The following is a 7874-nucleotide window of genomic DNA, read 5'->3' on the forward strand; positions in this document are numbered from 1 at the left end:
TTGAGCCCAGCATTGAGAAAACAAAAACTTCCATATGTCTAATAATGAGCTATGAGATTTTGTCACATCCTACTCATGTGTTCTTCCTCATGAAGACGTTTTGCCATCTTGACCACACCAGTTCCCTTTTAGAAATTTTGAATGGTTTGGACTTGGGGGTTAGAAACATTCATGTTTGCAGACTTTTCAGATGATCACATATTAACTGATAATCTCTATTTTCTCTTATTCTGCGTTTTGTATTTATTTCTATTTCGAATTTTTCTATTGGGTTTTTAAAAATCTATTTTGCATTATAAACACACCTCCCCCCAAAAGACAGAGATACATAAACTTACACTTCATATAAAAGCACACAGCCATAGTATGTAATTGAAAGATGTCAAAATTATTTCTTCCACGGTCAACATTAAAAACTTGACTATTTCTGAAGAATCATCATTATTACTCTCTCTGACTTTATAGATGGAAATAAAACTCCCCCCCCCCCCCACTGGTGGACAAATGTGAATGCAGATCGACTTGTGCATTTCATCAACATATAACATGTTTATTTAATTACAATGCAGTTTTATTTTTATTTATTTTTTGTAAAAACACACTATGAGATCTTTCTCTTTTTGCAAAGTAGGATGTCCTTCTCAGAGTATCATAAAGCAAAATTGCAGTGGATCAGTCTGGAAGCTGATGAAATGGAGGATGCTTCTCTTCCAAGACTTCATTTTAATTTGCAGTAAATCTGCAGAAAGATAATAGATTTCTAGCTGTGACCTTTATCAGAGCAACCAAAAGAAATTTAACTTGGTAGTTCCAAAACCTTGGTCCTCCAGATGTTTTGGATACCCCTCCCCCATTTTTATGCCACATTTCTCCCAAAAAAAGACCCAAGGTGGCTCACAAGATAAAAGCACTTTAAAAACATGACAGGTTAGTTTTTTGTTTTGTTTTGTTTTGTTTTTGCAAAAAAAGAATTACTACCTTGAACACCTTGGAAGAAAATTGAATATAAAAGCACGTGTGTGTGTGTGTGTGTGTGTGTGTGTATAGAAGCAGAGGAGTCCATTCAGTATCACTCGTGCTGCATACTCATGGGGTGCCCTTTAGCACTCCCTTCCCTTTCAGTGCCATCTTCTATATGTAATATTTAAACTGAAGGCTTTTTAGCCGAATTATAACAAGATATTTGTTGAGCTGTTGCCTCTGCATTGTGCAGTATATATATATATATATATATATATATATATATATATATATATATATATATTTGAATGACAAGTCATCAAACACCTCTCAATTCAGTGTGAGAGATTACTTATGGGAAGGAGGGACATGGAGATATGTAAATATGGATATATGTTCATACTCTGAGTCATGCTGTGTCAAATATAAGGAAAAGACTGGGTCCCATTCAGGAAATATCAAGATGAAATATAATTTCAATAAGGAATGAAACAAGTACATGTTCCCTTGAGTTTTAGTGGATTCAAAATAATTATGAAAGCTTACGGTAAGCAACATAAGATGCCTTTGCCACAGGAACCCTGAGATGGGAATGGTGAGATGCATTCAGGAGTTGAAGAACAAAACCCATCAATAGCTTTGCATTCCTCTTCATTCACAGGAAGCCCCTTTTTCTTGGTATAACCTAGACAAAGAAAATAGTTTGATTAGGCTATCCCTGTATTCTGACATATTTGACACTGCACTGCCTAAGAATCTTATATCCTCCATGAAAAAGAATGTCATTTATCTTTTAATAATAATAACAGCAATCATCTATAGTGAGAGCTTTTGAATGTCAGCATGCTCAAAATACAATGGCTGAAATTTGGCTGATGACTTGCACATACAAAAGATGTCCCTTGGCCACAGCTGCAATGTAATATGCATTGTCTGTGTTCAGTTAAAGGTTGTAGGAGAAGAGTAGCACAGGTAGTGCCAATGCACTTACACACAGACACACAGAAAAGTGTGATTTTGGTAGCATATCTGGTTATGCCGTCAATTAACCAAGGTTCCAATTAAGCACAAAGGCGACATAGCACAATCAGTTCATAATTCCCCAAGTGCAGACTTATACTGCACAATGCAGAGGCAACAGCTCAACAAATATCTTGTTATAATTCGGCTAAAAAGCCTTCAGTTTAAATATTACATATAGAAGATGGCACTGAAAGGGAAGGGAGTGCTAAAGGGCACCCCATGAGTATGCAGCACGAGTGATACTGAATGGACTCCTCTGCTTCTATGGGTGCATCTACACTGTGGGGAAAAAATCAGTTTGACACTAATTTAAATGTCATGGCTCCAATCTTAGTTTTGTGAGCCACCAGAAAACTAAAGACCTTGTAAAACTACAAATCCAAGGATTCCATAGGATGGAGCTACAGCACCTAAAATGGTGTCAAACTGCATTATTTCTACAGTGCAGATGCACCCCTTGTCAACATTTGAACATAGCATTTCAATTGTATGATATATTACAGTCTGTTTTATTCTGTCTGTGGTTAGGGAACTTCTAATATGAAATTCAACCTGTTCCACGTCATTCTTTATGGGGCTCAAAATAGCATACTAATCTGTGTAACCATGTGCTTCTTTTCTGCAATAATAACAATAATAGCAACTACTACAGTTACTGCTGGTACGGGTGGCACTGCTTGGACTCATCATGAGTTGACAAGTCTAACTGGAAAAGAATATCTTGCTTGGTAAAGAGAAAGAGTGCAGAAAAAAAGGAAGATGGCATTATAGGTATATTGACACAATCTATCTGAGTTTGCAAGACCTGAGCAGGGATGTTCAGAACAGCGTGTCTTGAAAGTCTCCCATTCATAGAACCACCACATCCAAATAAACTTGGCACATAGCAACAAATAATTGGTGAGTATTTTTGTACAAAAAAATATATGTTATAACACTGACACTAACCAAGGAGCTTATCACATGAACTTTAAAATGATATCAAGTCTTCTGGTCTGCAGCTGGGACATGGGATGGAGGTGGGGATTATTGCATGCTAAATCGTCACCTAATCATCACCTGTCATCAGTTTGGGTCCCAGCCACACGCCGCCAGCACTTTTTGGAAGCCGGAAAGCTTCCGACTTAGAAAAAGTGCTGGTGGAGCACAGCTGGAACCAGCTTGGACCCGAGCTGATGGCAGTCATTGATTAGGTGGTGATTTAGCATGCAATAATTCCCACCTCCAGCTCGGGAGGCTTGAGATTGTTTTACAGTTCATGTGATAAGCTCCCAAGGCAAGGAGTCGAGTCAAACTTGGTGATAATAGGCTTTTCTATTAATTAGAATTAACAGCAACAGCAGCAGCAACAAACATTACTGCTACTACTATTATTATACCATGATATATCTTTTGGAGGGTTGGAAGGAAGTGTGTTTCCTTTGCAGGTGGAGCATAGTGGTTTGATAAACCAGTTATTTTCTTCTCATCCATTGAGAACTTGATGAGAATTTTTTAAAAAAATATTCCTTTCAAAAGTCCTACTTTTAAAAGGTTATTTTGTCTCTCCCTGTCAGCAGCTAGAGAAGTATTTTTCACAGATTTCCCGAATGACAATAAAAGACAAGTCGAACATTTACACTAAAGATGTGTGTAGCTGCTAATTTAATTTGCATTTCAAACTCAATTACCATGTCAAAAAGAAGTTTGGTAGAGGTTTAAAGAACATTCCTTTGCTTGAAAAAACCTGAAGGCACACAAAAAGAAAAAGAAAAAACAGTCTCCACAAATAAACTTTGATTACAGCCCCTACAAGAAATGGTAGAGCTGGGAGGACCCTTACGGACCATCCAGTCCAACCCCCTTCTGCTATGAAGGAATACCTAGGATCCTAGAGGACATGTAGTCTGACCCCCTGTTCAACATCAGGATGGCACTGGAAGATGTGACCAACCAAGGGTTTTCTTGGCATAAAGAAGAGTTTTGCCATAGCCTGCCCCTGAAGCTGAGACAGTGTGACCCTCACAGAACAGAACGGGTGGGGTAGGGTGGCAAATGACAATGCTCTTCTGCCAAGCAGGAATTCTGCCTTGGCAACATCTTGGCCAACACCCTTCTACCATGAAGGAATACCTAGGATTTTAGGGTTGGACTTGAGGCTGAGAGCCTGTGACTTACCCAAGGTCACCCAATGAATTTCTGTGGTCAAGTGGGAGGCTAGAGTGCTAATCCCAGCTCAGCCATGTAAATCCAGAGGGTGACCCTGGGTTAGTCATACTGTCTCAGTGTCAGGGACGTTCTGAACCTCCTTGCCCAAAAGCAAACCATTCATAGAATAAATAAATTATAACTTTACCATTTTAAGAGACTTTCCTTAAATGAAACAAAACCAAACATTCTCCCCTTTGCAAGGGGCAGAACCATCACCATTCCTGATGATGAAAAAGCAGCAGGATGAAAGGAGACAAGTCACCCTCTGCCATGATTGCTCACTTCACATTTTTGCTTTGAAAAACAAATGAGAAGAAGAATTTAGCAGGTAATATTTCAGCTGCTCAGACTCTGGTCTGCAGTGATCTTCTGTTCATAACAAATTAAACCATAGAAAATAAAGTTCACTTAGCTCAGTTTGCTAAAGTAATATTTTGCATGCCTATCTATGAAGAAATAAAAGGACCCCAAGGGTCATGCACTCCAGTCCCTTTATTTGTCAAAGCTGTGTGCAAGGGGATAACAGGATTCTTCAGCCCTGGGAAAAGCAAGTAAAAAGAAAACATCATTCCTGGGGTGGGTGGTTAGGGGGAAGGGAAGGGGATATCAGAATATCCATGAATGAGAGAATGTGATGTATCCAAGAAGAGGGTTGGACGTGATGACCCTTGGGAATCTCTTGCAATGCTAGGATTTTACCCCCACCCCTTCTTCTCTTCTGTGAGAATTTGAATGGCAGAGCATGATGTAAAAGGGAGAAGGTCTGAAAGTATCCACCACCATGTACACACAAAATGCTCTTTCCTTTTATTCTCTTTTGTTTTTCAAAGCAAAGCTGTGGGCAAAGATGGGGGGGGGGCATCACTGCAACAAAGGAAATAGCCTTTGGTAAAACTGTGTGAAAGGTAGCTTTGCTTATGCAAAATACTCAAATCCAGGCCATCGAACTGTCAGCTGAAAGGTCCTGTCCCTTCACTTCATTTGGAAATGATTAAAAATCAAAATTCTTACACATTAATCGAGAAGCGCTCATAATTTCTTCTCTTTAAAAAGCTTTTGAAATCTTCGAACGACAGATATTTCTACTGTTTTTCAAATTCTGACAAATATTCTTTACATCACTAGGTGGAGGTGACATAAGGTCACTAGATGGTAAACCTGTTTTTTTAATCATCTCGAGTCCCTGTGCAGTGCTTTCATTCTACAGGGTTTTGAAAATCTTATGTTATAGGCCACAATCAAAGCACCTCCAAAAGATGCACATTCAGCTTCTGTTTAAAGACCTCCAAAGGAGATTCCACCACTTATAGGTTAAGGGAAAGGTTTTGCCTACCCACCAGCCTGGCACTGAGTTGTGAGTTAATAGATACTATTTGTGTAAGGGAATACTGAATACCTCCTTACACAAGTAGGTTAAAAAAACAGCTAAAAAAAGTCTCAATAGCATCCCAGCCTGAATGCTTTTAATGTTGCTGAATTCCTTACCTGTAGAAGTCAACAGGATCAACATTAGGAAACAAAGGAAAAGATTGCTAGGCTGCATGCCTTGAACCTGATTAGGATGTCAAGTCAGAAGCCAGAGACTGACATCAAAACAGAATGCTGTCACTTTCCTATGTCACAAAAAATCTGGATGTGGATGCATGTGTATTTATAGGTTCCTGCTGAAAACGTATAGCTAAGTTTTCTACATTGATGTTGCAAATGCAATACATCCTGTTGCATAAACTCTTGGTTCATTGCACCGCAAGAGAGCACATTGTTCCAGAAAGAAGACGTAAAGTACCATACGTTAACATGATAACAGTTAAAGTTCACTAAAATGCAAATAAACTTTTTATTATTATTTTTAAGGTTTCCTCTTGCTGTTGTTTGTGTTTGTTTCCACTTTCAGTTGTTAATACAGAGTTTAAATGAGTAACATGTACTGAACTAAAGGCCACTCAAAATTTATACATTAAGCACATCAGGGAACAGAGAAATGAAGGATTGCACCTCCCTTTCCTCTATGAATATGTCATAAAGCTGTTATATTAAATAGTAGGAGACCCAATGGAACTACTTGGAGGACTGACATCTCACAGGTAATGTCAATACTCACATAACAGGGATTTGTCATGTAACAGTAAAGGGTAGGATGGTTCACCCAGCAAAATATTTGTTTCAGAAAAATTCTGACATCAGCTACAATTGTTTTGGAAGCCTTCTGATGCATCTGAGATCCTGAAGTCAAGAAAAGAGTTTTTCACTCCTTCCCAATTGGCTTTAATTGGAAAATAAGTGATTAGATAGATAGATAGATAGATAGATAGATAGATAGATAGATAGATAGATAGATAGAGAGATAGAGAGATAGATAGATAGATAGATAGATAGATAGATAGATAGATAGATAGATAGATAGATAGATAGATAGATAGATAGATAGATTTTCTTTTCATTGTCATTGGATCAAATTTTGTAGGAAAATAATAATAATAATTTTATGTATAATAACACAAAAATAACAATAAAATACATAATACATATAAAACCAATTCTACATAATCCTCTTGCCCCAACTCTCCTCCCTATCTTAAAAACAAGATAGAAATAAAATGACAGTAATATAAAATACTAATTAAAATTAGTAAAGATAGGCATATTTGAAGCGAGACATCTTTTGGGGCAGACAGGAGCAATCAATATCAGTGGGAGGGGAGGTTAATCTGGAAAGGCCTGCCAGAAGAGATCCATCTTGACAGCTTTTCTAAAGGCTTCAAGACTAGTAATTTGACGGATCTCCTCCAGCAGGTCATTCCATAGCCTAGGAGCAGCAGATAAAAAGGCCCTCTGGGTTACCACAGCCAGCCTGATCCTTCTTGGCTGCAGTAAATTCTTCTCAGAGGATCTGAGTGTGCAGGGTGGATTAAATGGAGGAAGGTGCTCCTGCGGGTAATCTGGACCCAAGCCATGGCTTTAAAGGTTATCATCAACATCTTGTACTGTGCCCAGAAACTGATTGACAGCCAGTGAAGAGATTTTAAGACAGGTGTTATATGGTCAGCTTTGGATTTACCAGTGACCAGTCTTGCTGCCATATTTTGCACCAGTTGAAGTTTCCGAATTTATCACAAGGATAACCTCATGTAGAGTGTGTTGCTCGAGAAGTTACCAGTGCATTTACCACCATTTCTAGGTCCTCCCACCTCCAGTAAGGATTGCAACTGGCATATCACCCGAAGCTGATAACATCTATCTGTGCTGACAACCGGAGTGGCAAAACCAGGAGCATCCCCAAGCTGAGAACACAATCCTTTAGGGAAGGGTGACCCCTCTCTAAAACTGGTTGACATATCTCCATCCCCATAGGGTTCCCTATGGTGAGTACCTCCGTCTTGTCAGGATTCAATTTGAGTCTGTTTTTTCTCACCCTGTCCATTAACACCTTAAGACATTCATTCAGAAGAGAGATGCCAACCTTAGTCACTGCAGCAATCTGAAACATGGAGAAACAGATCTGGGTGTCATTGGTGTACTGACAACACGCCGCCTCATGTCTCCTGGTTATTTCGTGCAGTGATTTCGTGCAAATATTAAATAGCATGGCAGTTATGGAGGGCGGAGTCTCCTTCCTTCAGGCTAGACCTTATGGAGCTGGACCTGCCTGGTGAACTCCCTCTCAGGCCGGCGGATGGCAGTTATGGAGGGCGGAGTCTCAT

General features: G+C 39.1%; 1 long non-coding RNA gene across 1 annotated transcript; it reads right to left on the minus strand.

Annotated features, from left to right (window-relative positions):
- Window positions 1-590: 590 nt before the first annotated feature.
- LOC121918994 lies at window positions 591-5787 on the minus strand. Its single transcript, XR_006101367.1, has 3 exons — window positions 5659-5787; window positions 1507-1645; window positions 591-739 (listed from the first exon to the last, which is right to left on the minus strand). It is a non-coding gene; the product is annotated as an uncharacterized LOC121918994 (long non-coding RNA).
- Window positions 5788-7874: the final 2087 nt, after the last annotated feature.

The sequence above is a fragment of the Sceloporus undulatus genome, chromosome 1 (assembly GCF_019175285.1).
Source record: "Sceloporus undulatus isolate JIND9_A2432 ecotype Alabama chromosome 1, SceUnd_v1.1, whole genome shotgun sequence".
Classification (NCBI taxonomy): Eukaryota; Metazoa; Chordata; class Lepidosauria; order Squamata; family Phrynosomatidae; genus Sceloporus; species Sceloporus undulatus.